The sequence below is a fragment of the Euprymna scolopes genome, chromosome 12 (assembly GCF_053919585.1).
Source record: "Euprymna scolopes isolate OS-2025 chromosome 12, ASM5391958v1, whole genome shotgun sequence".
In the NCBI taxonomy this organism is placed as follows: Eukaryota; Metazoa; Mollusca; class Cephalopoda; order Sepiida; family Sepiolidae; genus Euprymna; species Euprymna scolopes.
Window position 1 is genome coordinate 134552921 of NC_136493.1, and position 19619 is coordinate 134572539.

Here is a 19619-nt window from a genome sequence, read left to right on the forward strand (position 1 = left end):
GGCTGAGTAGTTTGCTAGAGAACACAAAGGTCAAATCTTTTGAACTTTGACCCCCTAACAGTTCAAATTTTCGACCCAAACCGATTAAAAAGCTTATCCTATCTCTAAATACCCTTTATGTAAAATTTCGAATATTTAGACAAGAAATTGGCTGAGTAATTTGGTAGAGATCACAGAGGTCAAATATTTTTTAACTTTGACCCCAATTTTTACCCCTTAATATTCATTGTTTTTGTCTCTAATCAAATTAAAAAGTTTGACCCATGTTCAAATAACCTACATTTAAAATTTCAAGTATTTAAACCCAAAATTAGCAGAAGAGTTTAGTAGAGTTTTCAAAGGTCTAATCGTTGAACTTTGACCCCTTGACAGCCAAATTTCTGGCCGAAAACCAATTAAAAAGATTTTCCCAAATCTCAATACCCCTTATGTCAAATCTCGTGTCTGTAGACTGAAAATTGACAGAGTTATTGTGTAGGGAAATGTATACACACAGACAAACACAGACAATTTTCACTTTTATATATATAAATGCATCTTTCTGAACTTTGTTCACCAATTCGCTCGTCTGTTTGTGACAACTAATTTTTGTTGTCTGGTCTGTCACGCTTGTTTGAAATGACATTTTCATTGCTCTTGTCATTCCTAGATGTGTTCACACATTTCTAACAGTCGCTCTCTACATCTCTCTCTCTCTCTCTCTCTCTCTCTCTCTCTCTCTCTCTCTCTCTCTCTTGATATCCCTGTCTATCTTTCTCTTCATTTATCTGTTTTTCCTTTTTTTTTTTTTTTTTTTTTCTAATGTATCTGCCTAGATCACTTTTTCGCTTAAACTCTCTCCTCCAATGCTAGATTATGCCGGGCCAACATCGGGTGGCTTTGCTGATAGTCGATTATCTAAATCGACTATTATCATTAAAAAAGTAAAATGTTTAAATAATAAACATTATTATTATTTTCTTAACTGTCGTGTAGAAAAAGTATGCCGAGAGAATGTTCGAAACAAGGGAATGTTTAGTAAAATGTTTTGTTTAACTTAGAAACAATAACAAGGAAAGAAAGTGACGGACATAAACCTAGGGAAAAACAATAATTTTGACCAGTAAACGTAACTGAAGGTCACGTGCTGGGTCTTTGTGTGGTCGAGTGACGTAAGCACAAAGGAATAGTCACATATACACAAGCAGAGAAAGGAGGAGACAGAACTAGAAAGAGGGCTAGACGTACAAAGAGAGTTGGAGTATTCGAGACAAGGTCTGTAATAGCTCTATATGGGGGGGGGCAGAGTCTAAGACAAACGTGCAATCTTCCAACAAGGAAACAAAGTGAAATAAAAGCTGTCCGAAAATATAACTGAAGACTTCTGGTCGTTTCTTTGGAAGGAATGTTCATTTCAGCTGTTGGCAGATTCATCAACCAAGACCCCAGATGAATGAAGGTAATTTTTTCCTGTTTGGCAAGATATAATTCTCCCAGACGATGTCCCTTTCTTGCTAAGGAAATTTTGTTCTTAAATTGTTATATGTCCTGTTGAACTGTAACGTATATATGTGTGTAACGTATATATGTGTATAACGTATATATGTGTGTAACGTATATATGTGTGTAACGTATATATGTAAGCATTTATGAACATTAGACAACACGAAGAAATTTCAACATATACACAACTCATCATACACCCACCACACTTTATATACAGTGCCTTACACACATATATAGATCTTATACCCCCTACAACGTAGCACCATCTCTCTCTCTCTCTCTCTCTCTCTCTCTCTCTCTCTCTCTCTCTCTCTCTCTCACACACACACACACACACACACACACACACACGGTCAACCGATCAGTCTGTAATGTTTAAATTTGAAGTAGCATATTTCTTCTGTCTATACGAGTTTCAGATGTTTGTGCCGTGTATAAACCCTTATGTACCCGTTGTCGTCATCGTCAGGAATCCATGGTCTTGATCGTCTGTTCATGCAATCACTCGAACGCCAATGCTTAGTTTTTAATAAAGATTTATTATACAGAAAAGAACATCCACGGATGAACCATAGGGAAACCGTTGTTTTAAATTGCTGGGGTTATTTGTATGTGCGTATGAGAAAGAAAGAGAGACAGATTAATAGATTAACAGATTAACAGATTAATAGATTGATTACACCTAGTTACATTGTGAGCTCCCTCTCCCAATGGGATCAGTGCTTTGAAGCATTACCAGGAAGAGAGCCGATTATATCTTTCTTGTTACATCATTTCGCTGGCTTCCGTTTTATTTGCCATTTAGGCATCCAACAGAATCAAGTATATCAGGAAATTCCTTTTTCTTTCATTTAGATTTCCTTTACAATTTGATCTTGGCAGTGGAACTGGTTTTGTATTCTGCAAGGATGCTTGATCATCGTTTGTCTGAACGTGACGATTTTTTGTATCTATAATGACTGAAGTCACAGCTAATTTCAGGGTCATAATCTTAACTCCTGTGATGCATGTACTCCAATCAATATTCGCATTTATGAATTTACAACATGGAATGCTGTACCAACAAACCTGTTGCAAAATCTTAGTCCTAGTTAATAGGTTCCTTCTTGGTCACTTGCTGTTCCACGAAAAGCAATTAACCTTAATACTGTCGCTTTGAATGGTACTACATGTAGTTTTTTTATATACTTCCTTGGGCAAAAGGTTGCTCAAAGCACATTTATCAACCTTAGCATTGACTTCTATCTGCATTTGTCTGTTGCCTCTGTAGTAGTTGATGGTAACTGTTGAATGGTGTAGAAATATATATCTTCATTCAAACCACTGACATTACTTTCATTTTGTGTCGTCATGTGGATTCTCCTGGTTTTGTTTCACTGTGTTATTCTTCCACTTGCTTTGGTTTTCATCTGGGAGTTGCAAATATTAGCAAAATATCCCTTTTGTGTTGGATATCATGCATGAGTTTCCTTTTGCTGGACACTCTTTTCGAGGATGTCCTTTACCACAATATCCAAACCGTATTGTTTTTTTTTTTATTATTCTTAATCTGAATTGCATGCGCACTGCTCTCTTCTACGCGGCTGTGTATTGCTTCAATTTGCTTGCAAATCGCCTCCTCTGTATCTACTATGTGTAGTGCTCTTGCTATAGTGAGATCATTACTTTCCTTACTCAAAGATTTCTGCGCTGACTTTAAATAAATGCCGAATATAAAGAGATCGATTATGAGGCTGTCTTCCACCATTTAGTCACACCCACACTATTTGACTATCTGGTAAAGCCGTTTCAAGAACGGGTGTGTCGATTCATTTGATTTTTGTTTGCATGGCAGCAGATTGTGTTTTGCTACACAAAAAATTGAACTTGGTTTGGTATATTGTCTAAAGTGTTCAATATACCTTTCGACGGTTCATTCTTCTTCATGCCAAAAAACAAATATCACTTGTTTCCTATCTCTCGTGACCAGCCCATAATAAAAGATGTCTAAGTTTGACGATGTCAACATCACACGTAGGGACATCAAAATTCAGCCTGATTTGCTGAATAAATCTGTCCATTGATTTGGCAAGGTTTGTGCTGGACCAGTCTATTGTTGGTGGAGGAACTTGAGATGAAGCTGCCATGTTATATTTTTTCTTATATCTTATGGTATAAAGATTATTATTTTATCTTTTTTGTTTAGCGTTTACACAAGTGTTTTTTTTTGTTGTTTTTTTTGTTTTGTTTTTTGTTTTTTTTTGTTTTTTTAGAAGCAATTCATTCATTATTCCAATTCGTTTCATTTTTGGTATAATAATTCTAATTCCGTTTCTAACACCATGTTATATTTTTGGGTTAATCGGTCAGGATAGCTGCAAATAATAAATAGATAAGACGAGAGCTGGGTCAACACATGCTTTATTTAAGACGCCATTATACAAAGAATGAATAACAACTAAGGGCAATAACTCTTCTCAACTTTAGAGTTATAACAAGGGGACACAACTATTACAAAATTTATGATATACAAAATATCTTCAATGACAGTCATAAAATTTATCAAATGTTTAAAGGTTAATGTGGTTTGCCTGAAGCATTGTTTAATATGTATACAAAGGAAATTTAGAGGAGCTAATACAATGCCGAGGTGTAATGGATAAACACGAACGGAGCAAATGAAAACATACAACGGTGGAATTAGTGATGTAGATTAACTTTTTATTAATAAAATTAAATGTGATATTAGAATTATCTTTATATATATATGTAAAAATTATATCGTTTTTTCTCCTCTAGGTTCGGTAGTTACAGGCGGATATTTTTATATACTTTTATTGGTGCAAGTCTATAAATGGTCCACAAGTAATCTTTTTTACTATAAAAATCTGAAAAAAATCTTTATAATGTACGTACTTGTTACTGCATGAAAATGTCATATTCCAAAAATCACGTAAATCGATCAAGTAGTTTTTTTATTTAAGAAAATTAAATATTATCGGACGATTTATCGAAGAAAAAGCCACGCACCATCTTGTTTGAGAGATAACGCCACTAACGACCCCTGGCGGAAATATGGGTCAACAAGGGCAGTACATGCAGACCATCGAATATTTTTGGAATATGACATTTTCATGCAGTAACAAGTACGTACATTATAAAGATTTTTTTCAGATTTTTATAGTAAAAAAGATTACTTGTGGACCATTTATAGACTTGCACCCTTTTATTATATTTCTACTTTCGTCAGTGTGTTTTCATGAAAGTTACAATATGATATTTCAGGAACATTTCCCTTCGTCAGATGTGTATTCAACTTTGATCGTGCATATCAAAGCCATTGCATTCAACAGAAATTGGAATCGATTTACAATCAAATGTTCATTAAATCATTCGTGATCAAGTATCTACATGAATATTTATAATGTGGTATAAACCGGAATAAGAATACAGACAAGTTAATCCACAACATCAATGTTGAAACTATAATAATTACAAACAATTTAGTTGCATTTACAATAAATTATTTGGGCTATTCACAAGGAAGTGTTTGTCGTTGCATCTCTGCAGTTAAAACAGCAACTTCAAAGTTACCCTTAGCAACTGTAAAGAGTCAGTACAATAATTCAATTCAGTAAGTTTAAAGCGTTATTGATCTTTGATTATTATCAATTAGTAAATGTTTTTTTAGGGTTGTATCCTAAAACATGATCGGTGTATTGAATGTCATATAAAGTTGTGTGTCTGGATTCTTAGTATTGTTATTTTTATGAGAGTCTTTTCATGCCTATGAGTCAGTTTTATATTTAATCTTAGTGTAACGACTAATCACAGATTTTTAATGATAATATATCGAGTGGCTCATCCATTACTATTTGACCTGTAAGTTGTTAAATAAATCTGTTAAAGGTTTCTACTTAGCCATTTGATCAGTTTTGGGTTTAAGGGGAACGGTTTGCTTGTAGGCATCCATAACAAAAATAATTATTCGTTGAACACAAAAGTATGGAACAAATAATAAAACCTTTTTAAAACAAAACAATGAAAGAATTTATTTAAGTTGAAAGTTGGACTGTGTCCAGGTCGAGTAAAGAAGAAATAGAAGGTTCTTTGGGTCTGTAAGTCAGGAAGCCGTTCTTAGTGTAGTCTTAGGTTGGCAGCAGTTAGTGTTAGTGAAAATTGTTGATGCTGGAATGTCGAGTGGACAAGGACGAGAGAGAAAGAGAGATGTTTGGCTTCTCTGCTGATTACTTCTCTCTGCCTGACTGTCTTTTCCAAAAAGGGCTGAAGAAATTTCTTAGGGAACAGATGAATCAATGCATCCCCCAACCGATTGGTCAGTGTGTGGCTGAATCACTCAGCGAATTTACAAGAGAAAATAGATAATTTGTGACTGCTACAGGTGTATTATTAAATCAATAATTATTAAGCATAAAAGTTCCCACCAAAAAAATATTATATTATTATTACAGTCATTTTTACAATGAATTTATTAAACTTCAAAATTTAGCTGAATTTGTCAGTTTCCGAATGTCACTATGAAAACATTTTTTATAATAACTTTTTTTTTTTTCACGTGTACAAATATTTTTTTCCTTTTGGAAATTAACTTTAGTCTTTAATCTTTCAAATACAATTTTTAAAAAATAGTCGGAAACATACAAAAACTTATGATAAGTCGGCTTTCAAAACTATGTCACCCTATCTTTTTTCCACCATCATTGCCCATGCCTAGAAAACATCAGACTCTAAAGATCTGACGTTAAATGGGCTGGTAAACAACAAAACAAAATAAACCAAATACAATGCGCAAAAGTCCAGCTAGAATTCGTTACTGACAACTTTCTCTCTCAACTTCCAGCACGTCTCTCCCCACTGCCTCTGCCAACAGATATTTTATCAGAAAACTGCCCCCATTCCATTTGCATACATGTGCAGTGGAAGATGAGATCTTGTGAGATTCTACGAGACTACACCTTATAAATCCATGGCTGCCATCTTTAATTTCTCTTTCTCTCAGATCCCATCCGAAGCTAAGTTGTATGATCGCACGACACACACACACACACGGGGGCGCTTTCCTCTTTGATTATTACATTCAACTCTACAAGATCGCATAAATTGATCAAGTAGTTTTCTTTTTATAAAGAAAATAATTTTTAAGCAAACATAAATTTTTTCAATGCCTCCGCCCACCTCTCTCAATTGTAAGAATGGCTTTCTAAAATTTCGCAAGTTTTAATTATTTGAAGTTTTTTTTTTCCATTGTTCATTCAAGCTGTTTTCAAGATGGCATTGTGAGATTGTCACTCATCCTTTAGCCATAAAATTTGAAATTAAAAAAATATATATTTAGAAATAAAACTACTCGATTAATTTACGTGATTTTTGGTATTCGATATTTTCTCTCCTTCACCAGTGCATTCTTCATATAGATGTTTCTTTATTTTTATTGTTTCAGAAGCGGGGATTTTAGATAGGCACGAGAAAATCTTTGTTAAAATCAATTTTTGAAAAGTTCAGTTTCACATAATTTGATGTAAAAAGTTATCTCCCTTGATGGTTGAACTCGCGATCTTGAAGTAAAATGGGGCCGATATATTGAACTGTCTACACCTATAATACATGCTGTATACAGAAATTGAACCTTTATTAATTAGTCACAGTTAAAACTTAAGAATATGCTTTATTTGCGGAGTATTCAATGTCTTATATTTACTTGTTTAGTTTAGTCTTTGAATGTAATAAACAATTTAAATCGAGTAAAATAGTTTTAAAAATGTGCAGAGTTATTTCCCTTAGATCACTTTGCGTCGCGTATTTATGGAAAGCATTTTTAAGTAGTTCCAGTTATACTTTTTTGTTTTCTATGCTGAACTGATAAATATATAACTTGAAATAAAGATTTATAGGCCATTTGGAATCTTAATTCATTGTTCTGAGGAACGTAATTCTATTTTTCTAAGAATTGTAAGAGGAAATGATTTTTTTAATTACTTTTTTTTTTTTTTAAATCTCCCTTGTTTGATCTGTCGTCTTTTTTGTACACACGCTAGGCAAGGCAAGGCACTGCCAAACGATTTTGAAGATTGGACCGCATTTCCGTGATGTCAGATTTGTGTGTACTATACGAACTATGGAAAAGCAGAAGCGACTTAATGATTTTTAAAAACCTTTGTTTATCTTCTTCAAACTGCAATTAATAATTAATCTTTGTTATAATTTTGTTAGGTTTTAAGATTTACACAGTTTAATTTACACAGATTAATAATATTATAAACATTTGTATATTAAATATGAAATACGGTTTTACTGAATGTTCTTTTGGTTACTTACGGGCTTCCATATTTTGTTCTGTAAAAAGAGACAAACAAAATATGAGGGGGGGGCTACAAAATGCTTAATATTGTGCAATAATATTTTCAAATTGGTTTTAATCTAGCGATAAAATAGCTGACAAGAAAGAGTCATGTTTATATTAAAACTTAATATTTAAAAAAAAACAAATTAAACAATTAATTAAAAATCTATGTTGTAACGGAACATTTTGAAATAATGGAATTTTAATCGTTTTAATCTTTTAAAAATTAATTAACATTTACGAAGTTTCTTTTTCTTGGCAATTCAACTGATTATAGTATATATTGATTCGAAAAAACGCTATTAAAAAAAAAACATAATAATATTAATCTTATATCAATTTTTTAATTGCAACTTCAAGGAAAATTTTTGTTCAATATGTGTATTTAAATTTTTTAAATATAAATACTTTTTACTTATTTGAACTCTTATGTTTCATAATAATTAGAAATTTCGAAAGATTTAAATATATTTTGTTCAAATTTCGAAAAATTAAATAGGGGGGGGGGCACGCACTTAAAAAATATTCCCCTCGTATATTTTACGAAAACTGCACCTTATATGTAATTTCATTCTAAAATGGATAAGTATCGAAAATTTTACGAAAATCTGACCATTAGTTGATTTTTGCTAGATTTATTAAATACGAGTATGTTTTCATGTTCGGAATGTCTACTACATGGGAACGTTATTTTAAAGCACCAATTATGTAAACACGATTTTCGTCTCGCAGTTTCATTATTTTCGTTTGATGAAAAAAAAACTTTTTTAATTATTACTGGTTTATTTTGCCCTTCTTCTTTTAAATGGTACAAAAGTTATACTGATAATATTAATTTATAATAACGTTACATCGTGTTACATATAGGGTGGGGTAATTCTGTGGTGAGTTTTGGCAGTCCCTAACAAACGCCGTAATTTTTCTCACACAAAACATTCGAGTAATTGTTTTTTGTTTGTTTGTTGTTTTTTTTTTTTTAACTGTTTATTCACCTTAACTTCGTAAGAGAATACTAATAGGGAGCAGATTTGCAGGGATACTATGTAAGGAGTTGGGCAGTAAGATGCTTGTTCACATTACACTTGAACTTCTGCATGTCAGTACAGTCAGGGAAGCAGAGGCCTAAAAGTTTAGCAGTTCAAGTCTTCAAGGGAAGAAGCTATTTGAGTAGAAGGCTTTACGACATCAACGGATTTCTACAGTGTAGAGGTGGGATTTTGCTGCTTGTCAGATTTCTTGGGGGAGGGATACTTTTGGCACTAGTTGTTATATCGTTGTCACAAAGTATTGTATCTTAATACCTGATAACGACGATTACAATAACGAATTTAGCCTATGACAGCAAGAAAGACAGAGTATTCAATTAAATATTTATTGAAAAGAAATGGTTGAAAATGTCTCTTGTCATTAGGATTTCCGCGAAGAAGAAAATATCAAAGTCCTTGTCATTAAAGTCTATTGGTGCCATCGGTGGGCAAATAACCTATCCTACTATGAAAAGGAAAGGGCGAAGACATTCAAGTTAGCTGCTGCTACTGCTGTTGTTAGAGGAGAGTAAAGCCTATGAGTTGTAGCATCACCTCCGCTACCACTGTTGGTCAGCTGAAGCAGCAAGCCCTTTATTGCGTGTGCGGACATAGTTGTAGACACATAGTTCAAGTGTGAACAATAGAAAACTTTTGCTGTCAAATATGTCATAATGATATGGTTAGCCTTGCTGTATGGAAATGTTTGTTTCTCTGATTCCACAGTTGTTTTATTTCTTTTTTTTTTTTTTTTTTTTACATGGAGTTCACCACTTATCAAGGCCCAATGGCCACTCGGGGATAAGCGTTATTGTGTGTACAGTAATCAAAGGGATAGTGTAGCAATAGTATTGGAGAATTGGTAAGGTGTCATTACTTAGGGGGGCGGTTCATCAGGAATTTGTTTGTGTTGGACTTGAAGACATCCAGGTTGAAGTCGGGAGGGAAACAGGCAAGCGTTCCACAGGCGTGCAGTTCTAAGACAGAAGCTTTGTTCATGGAATCTACGTTTTGATTTAGGCACAGATAAGGAGTGGGGAAAATTATTGACGGTGGTTTCAGCTAGTCGGGTGTTTTTTGAAAAAGATTTGCGAGGGGGGAACAGAGAATGGAGCTTAGACGAGCACTTGCCATGGAAATAACGATAGAACAACGACAGGCTTGCTATGTCTCTTCTGTGGGAAAGAGGTTGCTTAGTTTGTCTGTGAATTTAGACTGAGTTTGTCATTTGTGTGTGTATGCGCAGTCAGCACCAACCCTATTCAGGGTTTAACCGGCTACCTCCGAAGGAGGAAGTTTCATGGGAGTATGAAATTCACAAGCGGTCCCCAGTCGTATGTATATTCCCATTAGGGGAGATGACAACGTTAGGTTTTTGCAACTTTTTGCAGGGAGGTGTCTACGTCCTCCTACATACAGCACCTGGACTTCCCAAATTGGTCACCCATTTTAGTAATGACCAGGATCAACGTTGCTTAACTTCGGTGATCTGATGGGAACCAGTGTGTCAACGTGATTATGCCGTATATTTGTCATTTATGACCCTTTTATAAATATTTTTAATCACATATATTCATACCCTATCTGTCGAAATCTCCTGGCCTTCTCTCTCTTAGCATAGCTATTGCCTTGTGCAGTGTGTTTTGCCCGATAATTCTTTGCTGTAATGAACTGTGCATCGTAGTGGAAGGATGGGTACAAAAAGCATAGTTTCTGACAATTTAATGCATCGTTAAAAATCGATCGAACATCGTAGTTAAGCACTGGTCGGCGCCATTGTTGTTTATGAATCAACGCTGTTGTATCAGTGGCTGCTCCTGATGCTTGGGTGTCTCTGCTCCTGCTGATGCAATCTGTGTTTTGTTTACATGTAGTTATAGGCTCAATGGAGATTTCACAATATAACAGGCATTGTTAAAACATAATTATCCACTGACATGTGTTTCGTTGTCTACAACTCATCAGAGTGGCTGAATCTAGCGATTCAAAATCAGGACCCCATGGTAAGAAGCATAAATCTCTACCACTAGGCTATCTTGCATGACTGATGAATGTATCGCGTTTTTTGTAGATGCTATTTATTTTTGTTTTGCGATATTTTTTTAATGAATTTAATTATTTATACAAAAGTGCATTTTTACCTAAATGCGAGTTGGGAATAATTTTCCCTTTGACCAATTTGGTACCCCAAAATGGGGTGTGGCATATATATTGTTTTAAAATATAATCATCCACTGACACTTGTTTCGTCATCTACAACTCTGATAAGTGGCTGAATCTAGCGAGATTCGAAATCCGGACCACATACACCGAGAGAATACCAGCGGTTTGAGTTCGTCCGATCACTTATTATTAAAGTACTTGTAAAACAGGCACAGCGATGCCACATTTCAGCGATGGAACAGAGATTGGAGTTTGACTGACCTATTAGGTTGGCAACTCTTTTTTTTTTAACTCTCTCCAGGAGCAAGAGACTAGTGGCAGATGCACCAACCCAGATGTGGCAACAATATTCCGTGCATGGACTTTGTATATATACAGGATACTCTCAGGTGTAAGTAGCGTTCTAGCACGGTAGAGAGAGCCTACCTTCCTCACAGCAGCCTTGGTAATTGCCTCAATATATTTGTTCCAATTCATCTTGTCTGTGAATGTTAAGTCTAGGAGCTTGAGTGAAGTACTTTTAGGCAGTGTATCATTAGCCATGGCAATCAGTGGTTGAGGGATTTTTGTAATTATTAAAGAAAATAAGCTTAGTCTTGGTGGCATTGAACATTACCATTTAGTTTTGGCTCTATTCCACTATAGACTGGATGTCTTCCTCTAGAGTTCTAGCCATTTCTTTAGGTATATGCTCATTAGTTTTCCTCTTGAACTTTATATAGAGCATAGTGTCATCAGCAAATATACCCATCTCAGAGACAATTTTATCAGTCAAGTCGTTTATGAATATCAGGAATTATAATGGTCTAAAGATAGACTCTTGAGGCACACCTGCATTTATATCATAGTTTTTATGTACAACCATTAAGGACAACCTGGATTTCTCTCTTATTTAAGAAAGATTTGATTATGTTAAGTATATGTCCAGTAATACCATATGATTTGAGTTTGATGAGAAAAACATTGTGTCAAATCATGTCAAAGGCCTTAGATATGTCTAGGGCTATTGACCTCCCCTGCCTTATTCAGTGTGTGGTATATACGTTCAGAGATTACAGTTAGGATATCTGCAGAAGAATGGGCTTGCCTAAATCCATACTGTCAGTCCGAAAAAAGTTTATTAATTATGAGGTGGTGAGCTAGTGCTTGATTGATTAAGGACTCAAAGATTTTGGCGAAGAGAAGGAGGAGGTTAATGGAGTGATAATTTAGTAGATCAGTTCTCTCATTTTTGAAAACTGGTACAAAAGAAGTAGTCTGGAAAACATGATTCAGTTAGGCATTTGTTGAAGAGTTTGGAGAGAACCAAAGCAACTTCAGTGGTACATTTTTTTAATAGTATAGCAGGGATAAAATCTGGCCCAGGCGCCTTTGAGGTATTTGTTTTTTATGGCATCATGAACAAGAGAAAAGGTGATTTTCATATCATTGAATGTGGCTCCGGTCTACAAACAGAAATTTGGGAGGGAGGGATTAGTTCTAAAATGGAATTTGAGGCAAACCCTTGGCAAGCAGATTTGTCTTTTCAGGTTGTTGGATAGTAGGAGAATTGTTGATTGACCATTATTTATTATGCTGTTATAAATTTTCCAAAAATCGTGAGTCCCTAATTTCTGTGACTCAATACATTTTCCAGTGACTTCCGAATACTTTCTGTTGGCTGCAATTACTTCATTCTTACAATTATTTCTAGCTTCTACAAACTTTTGTCTATTTGTATTGTACATGTCTGATAAATCTGCAGAAAGCAAGCTGACTTTGAGTAATAGCAGCTGCACAATTAGAGGTGAACCATTGTGGAGAATGAGTTTTGTTAAAAAAAACTTTCATATGGGAATGTGCACTTCAATTGCTACTTTGAACCATTCGATAGCCTCATTTGCAAATTGTTCTGCAGGAAGAGAAAAGATACTACTCTGTGGAACATCTCGGATATGATCCCTTATGGCTTCCCAGTCAGCCTTATAAAACCTTGTCGTTTTGAGTAATGACACTTTAACTTGGAGTCAAGAATTTAGGGACCAATATCACAATGTGATTGACATTTCTGAGTGAGCTATGGGCATTTCTTACACAATCATCAGGGACTGTGGTAAGAAATAGATCTAAAAGTGAGGCTTGCTGATCCTGTTGATCAGGGAGCTGGGTCGGGAACGTGACTGTCTGTGATAGGGAATGGGATATAGAAAAGCTATATGTGATGCTACCAGCTGCATTTGTGTGCCTAGAGAAACTAAGCTAGTTATAAGAAAAATGGTTTCTTTTTCCTCAACTCCTTTGATAAAATACAGTTACGTCCTTTAGAACAATGTTAAGATTCCAAATTGCCAATTTAAATATAGATTTTCAGTGAGTAGATTTAACATTAACAGTCATTTCCTAAGAGTTCTTTTAAGACAAGGAGCATATTCGAAAATGGGTATTTTTATAGACTCACTACGGTTTCCAAACAGGGTGCCGAAACTACTACTACTACGACTAATAATAATAATAATAATAATAATAATAATAATAATAATAATAATAGGAAAAAAAAAGGGTTTTTTTTAGGACTATCTGTATATTTTCTCTAAGTATAAACGGGTCCTTTAGTATGCCACTGCTACATTATTTCTCCTTCCACCTGGCAAAAGCACAGCCACCCCGACAGACGTTGTTCGATAAATGGAAACCTTCAACACGTTGGATACGTGTCAGATAAGTAGAAAAATGTTTAATACCTTTAAAACGACAAATTATAGTAACATAACCTAACCCTAACCCCCTTTTTTACTGTATTTTTGTTTTATTTTCTCACTGACAAGGAAGCCAAACCAAACGCCGCTTTTTTTTCTTTTTTTTTTACACAGTGATCACCACTTATCAAGGCCCGGAAGCCACTCAAGGATAAGGGTTATTGCAAGTACATTATGTTAGTGTGGAGATTTGATGAAGTGTTTACTTAAGGGGGCAGTTCATTAGGAATTTGTTAACGTTGGACTTGAAGACATGCAAGTTGTAGTCCGGTGGGAAGCAGACAGACAGAACAGAGTTCCACAGGCGTGCAGTTCTAAGAAAGAAGCTTTGTTCATGGAATCCACGTTTTGATTTAGGCACAGATATAGAGTGGGGGAAATTTTTCACAGTGGATTCAGCTAGATGGGTGTTTTTCGTAAAAGATTGGCGAGGGGGGATCAGAGATTGGAGTTCAGACGAGCACCTGCCATGGAAATAACGATAAAACAAGGATAGGCTTCTGTAAGGTTTCTCGTCTTTTGAGTCGACATGTTTGGGGAAAATATCCCCACAAGTGATTATTTTTCCACTAGTATTTTTTTGGGGTGCTAAATTCTCGTTTTATTAAAATTCTTTATTTTAATTCAATCTCTGTCAAATATAATATTAATTCCAGTCAGTGGTTAAATGCAAATGTATCTAAAATATCCTTCCCCCCCGGCCCAAGAAAGAAGAAAGGGAAAAATGAAAAAAAAAAAAAAAAAAATCGGTAACTATATCTGACTATACACTTGTAAATATGGGAGGGGAATCTATCTTCAAATATCTCTAATTTCGAATTACAACCACGGACTTATACTAAAGTAAATATTAATAAGTCCTTTGAACCTCTTCCTTAAATTTTTTTAATTTATTTATTTTTTATTTTTCTGTTCATGTCCCATATGTATGTGTGATAGTGCACGATACCTCCTGTTTACATGCGAGCGTTACACTATCCCTGCAGCAGAACCACGGGTAAAACAACTCTGGGCCCGGTGTTGCCACAAACACCAAAATATAAAAAATGTCAATTACAAATAATCCAAACCGTAGGACCCAGAAGAAAGATCTGGGTGTCATGATCAGCAGGTGCTCCTTCGGTAGTCAGCATGGGGGACCCGGTCGTCATCCTGCGAATTTTGGCCAACTTTCTAATTTCAGAAACTCAAATAACATGGACGCTGAACAGGTAAGTATAACCTCTAATTTCAGAGAATAAAATGATACCGAACAAAGACAGCACAGCCATGATAACCATCAATAGGAAAAACTCCGAAGAAAGAAATGGACAACAAAAGAGAATAGACTCGTAATGGAATGCTATTATAGAAGTCATCCTAAATATAGATATGGAGCTTATCGGAAACGAATGAAAGAACTATGGGACCTATCCAGTGACTTCCATACGACAAAGCAAAGAATTGAGGACCAAGCAAGACTGATACTCAAGAAAGGTTGGCTCTCTAAACAAGAACTAACAGATATACAGCGAAAAATAAATGATGAAAATGAACAAGAAGCATCCCCCAACGGAACCGCACATAGAGCAACACCACACGTTCAAGCCCCACAAGTAAAAACACCAAAGGCCGAAGACTAACAAAGAACAAAGTCCACAAACGTGGAAACCAAGAACAATGAAACAGAACTAAGAGAATGAAGCAAATGAAGTAAATAAAATAATACAGCTGATGAACGAGGAACCAAGAGCAGAAGAAACTAAAAACAGAAACGGAGAAGGTTAACAAGCTCCTCCCACATATCCCAACAAATACAATCACAGACTTAAACAACCTAATTTATGCAGGCGCCAAAATGGTAAGTACGAATCTCAAATCAGAAAAACAACTGGGGACAAGCGGACCGACAAAACCTGGATGGGAAATAAGACTAGAAACTCAATACACAAACATAAAAAAGAAACCAAAATGATCACCAGGAAGAAAGCAATGTGGAGAAAACGGAATATTGGAAAGATAACTGACAGGGAGAGGCTAAACAAGAAACATGAAGAACTGGACCAAAAAATAAAAGCAAAAGAAGCGAGATTGAGACGATATAGATATAAATCTGAACAATGCAAACAAAACAGAACATTTGAAACTAATGAAAGCCAATTCTACCAAAATGTGAATGGAGGAAAAACAAAAACAGAACAACTAAATCCGACAGAAACAAAACTCTACTGAAGTAAAATATGGGAAGAGCGACGAGATCACAATAGAAATGCCGAGTGGCTGAAAGACATGAAAGAAGAGTTACAACAAATAGAAGAAGGCAGAGTGAATGAAATCAACAAGGAAACCCTAAAGAAAGCCATAGGAAAAATGGCAAACTGGAGAGCACCAGGGCACGACGGGATACATGCATACTGGTTCAAAAAATTCACAACCTTACACGAAAGACTAGCCCAAAACCTGAGAAGATGTATACAGGAAGCAAGCGTACCAGACTGGATGACAAAAGGTAGAACCACACTGCTATAGAAGGACACGGAGAAAGGAACAGTCCCTAGCAACTATAGGCCAATCACGTGCTTACCAACTATGTGGAAGATACTGACAGCACAACTGAGGGAACAAATCTACCACTCCCTGAATAACTGAGCAGAAAGGATGCCAAAAAGGAAAAAGAGGAACACATGACCTGCTATATATAGATCAAAAGATCCTAAAGGAGGTAAAAAGGAGCAGAAAAAATTTAGCCATGGCATGGATCGACTACAACAAAGCATACGACAGGATCTCCCAAGCATGGATAATAGAATGCCTAAAAATGTATAAAATACCAAGTGGGATCATCAACGTAATAGAAAATGCAATGAAAACATGGAGACTGGAATTGACAGCTGATGGACAACACATAACAGAAATTAACATACAAAGAGGCATCTTTCAAGGAAACTCACTATCACCACTACTGTTCATCATAACCATGATGCCCTTGAACAGTATCCTGAGAAAGTGTTAAGCCGGATACAAGTTCTCCAATACAGAGGAAAAATGAACCACCTGATGTACATGAACGATCTGAAACTTTTTGCAAGGATCGAAAAGGAGCTAGCGTTATGTTGGGGTGAGCGAGCAACAATATGTCTGTTTATATTCGATGTAAATTTATCCATGTTTCAACAGTCGGTCCAATGTCATCAGTTCAAGGAAAAAAGCTCTAAAAGTAGACCAACTTTCTGCACTTAAACACCTGTATCGTGAAGGCGTGGGTTTTTATTGCTATTGAATCTGGACTTCGGGTCAGTTGTAAATTAAATCAAGGGTTTTTTTTTTTCATCAACTTATCTAGGATGTTCACACATAATCGGCCAAAAAAAAATAGGGTGTCGGTGGGGAGGGGGCGTCTATAAGATTACAAGAAAATGGAATGATTCTATAAGATTACAAGAAAATGCACGTATTATCGTTGATTCAGTCGACTATGTAACATTACAGTTTAAATTTTAATTGAAGTCAGAATTCAAGCCGAAATTTATATCAATTTAAAGGCTTCAAAACTATTACACAATTTAATTGATTAAAATGCCTGATTATGCATATCGCGTGACTCATTGAGATTTTAATGCGATTTTGAAGCCTTTAAACTGGCGAATAGAAAGTATACTTAGCTGAAACTAAATTTGAATGGCAAAAGTCAAGTATTGTGGTTCAATGATGCCCCTCAACCAAATAAAAATATTTTATTATGTGCCTCTGTTGTATCAAAGGTCCTTTCTAATTTCAAAAATAATCTTGGCAAAAGATATATGAACCGGAATCATCGATGTTACAAGGTGAAAAAGTGTTGTATTATATAACAAGTAATTTCATAATTTAATAAATTTATGCAACCAGATCAAGCTGCCTGAAGATGTCGGTTTTCTGAACTAAAATGCACCAAACATTGATGCTATTATTTTGGGGTTTTTTCCTTTCCCTTTGTCAAACTCAATCATGTTCTGCAAAGCCAAAAACAAAGACAACAATTTTCTTTTACAAAACAACTAAACCAAACACTGTGATTAAATATTTACTGATATAAATAACTTGAATCATAAGAACTTTTACCGAAATGATTGGATTCAGGTTTGTTTGTTTTTTTTTACTTGGGAGTCATAATTTATCAAGGCCCGAAGGCTACTCGAGGATAAAGGTTAATGAATGTAAGGTAATAGTATAGAATTTTATTATTTAGAGAGACAGCTCAACAAGATCTTTTTTACATTGGATTTGAAGGCTACTATCTTGTATTCAACCGGGAAGCAGCCCAGCGGAACAGTGTTCCACAGGAGAGCAGTTCTGAGAAAGAAATTTAATTAATCTGAAATATGCTATAAAAAAAAAACAACCAAACCATAATTTCATAAAGTTATTATTATTATTATGATTATTATGATTATTATTTTTGAATAAGAACGAGGAGGAGGAGGAGGAGGAGGAGGAGGAAAAAATTGCTAATTCAAATTTAACTTATGAACTTATATTATTTGGATTATTCTGGCTACTGTTAATATCTTGGATGTTATTCACACAACGTTTCAGCCGATATAACCACCGACTTTCTTCAAGCGTATCTTGTTTAACTCTGGAATCTTTATATCGAATCCGGAATCAGTATGCAATTTCAAACTAAATCCATCATTAAATCCATGGAGTAGATTGTTCTCTTTCTGTCAGCCATGGCCAGGTAGAAGTCTTAAGTAATTCTTAATTATATTTTTAGTATCGTTTGTACTAAGGATTGAACCATCATCTGCCAGAAGACTGTAACTTAGAGCTGATTTATTAATTAGAACTTTATCCGTTGTGCCACATGTCCATGCATTCAAGATGAGAACAGTAGCCTGACTGATTCAAATAACACAAATTACGAATCTTCATCTAAAAAATTTTGAAAATAAAACGTTTAATACTTTTGTTTTTTTTGTTATCAAAGGAAAGAGCCTAGGTAGGCTTTCTCTGTCATGCTAGAAAAATACTCACATCTAACAGTATGCTATATCTCTACAAAGCCACCATTCGTCCATGCATGGAATATTCTTGCATCATATGGTTCAACTACTAGCCTCTCTTTATTGGATATAGTATTAAAAAAAGTCTCTAAACGAATTGGTCTTCACACTGTCAATAAAGCTCCAACCTCTGTCCCATCGCCACAATGTTGCATCCCTGTGTTTGTTTTACAAGTATTTTAATGGAATGTGCTACAACAAACTCGTAGTACTGGTGCCTTCTCTGATTAACTCAACAAGCAGCAAAGCTAAGTACGTCCAAGGATGGAATACTGCTGCCATATCTGGGCAAGAGCTGCTAAAAACAGCCTATCCTGCCTTGACAAAGTACAAAATAGACTTCGTGGCTTAGTGGGGGATGCCCTTTTCTCTACCCTGCAACCTCTCTCCCACAGAAGAGACGTTGCAAGCCTATCCTTGTTTTATCGTTATTTCCATGGCAGGTGCTTGTCTGAACCCCCAATCTCTGGTCCCCCCCTCACCAATCTTTCACGAAAAACACCCGTCTAGCTAAATCCACTGTGAAAAATTTCCCCCACTCTTTATCTGTGCCTAAATCAAAACGTGGATACCATGAACAAAGCTTCTTTCTTAGAACTGCACGCCTGTAGAACTCTGTTCCGTCTGCCTGGTTCCCACCAGACTACAACTTGGATGTCTTCAAGTCCAACGTTAACAAATTCCTAATGAACCGCCCCCTTAAGTAAACACTTCATCAAATCTCCACACTAACATAATGTACTTGCAATAACCCTTATCCCTGAGTGGCTTCCGGGCCTTGATAAGTGGTGATCACTGTGTAAAAAAAAAAAAAAAATCCCACAGCTTCACTGGAGGGATTCTCTGA

At 35.5% G+C, this 19619-nt stretch overlaps 1 pseudogene; it reads right to left on the reverse strand.

Annotated features, from left to right (window-relative positions):
- Positions 1-10260: 10260 nt before the first annotated feature.
- Positions 10261-10379, reverse strand: LOC145291683 (5S ribosomal RNA; annotated as a pseudogene).
- Positions 10380-19619: the final 9240 nt, after the last annotated feature.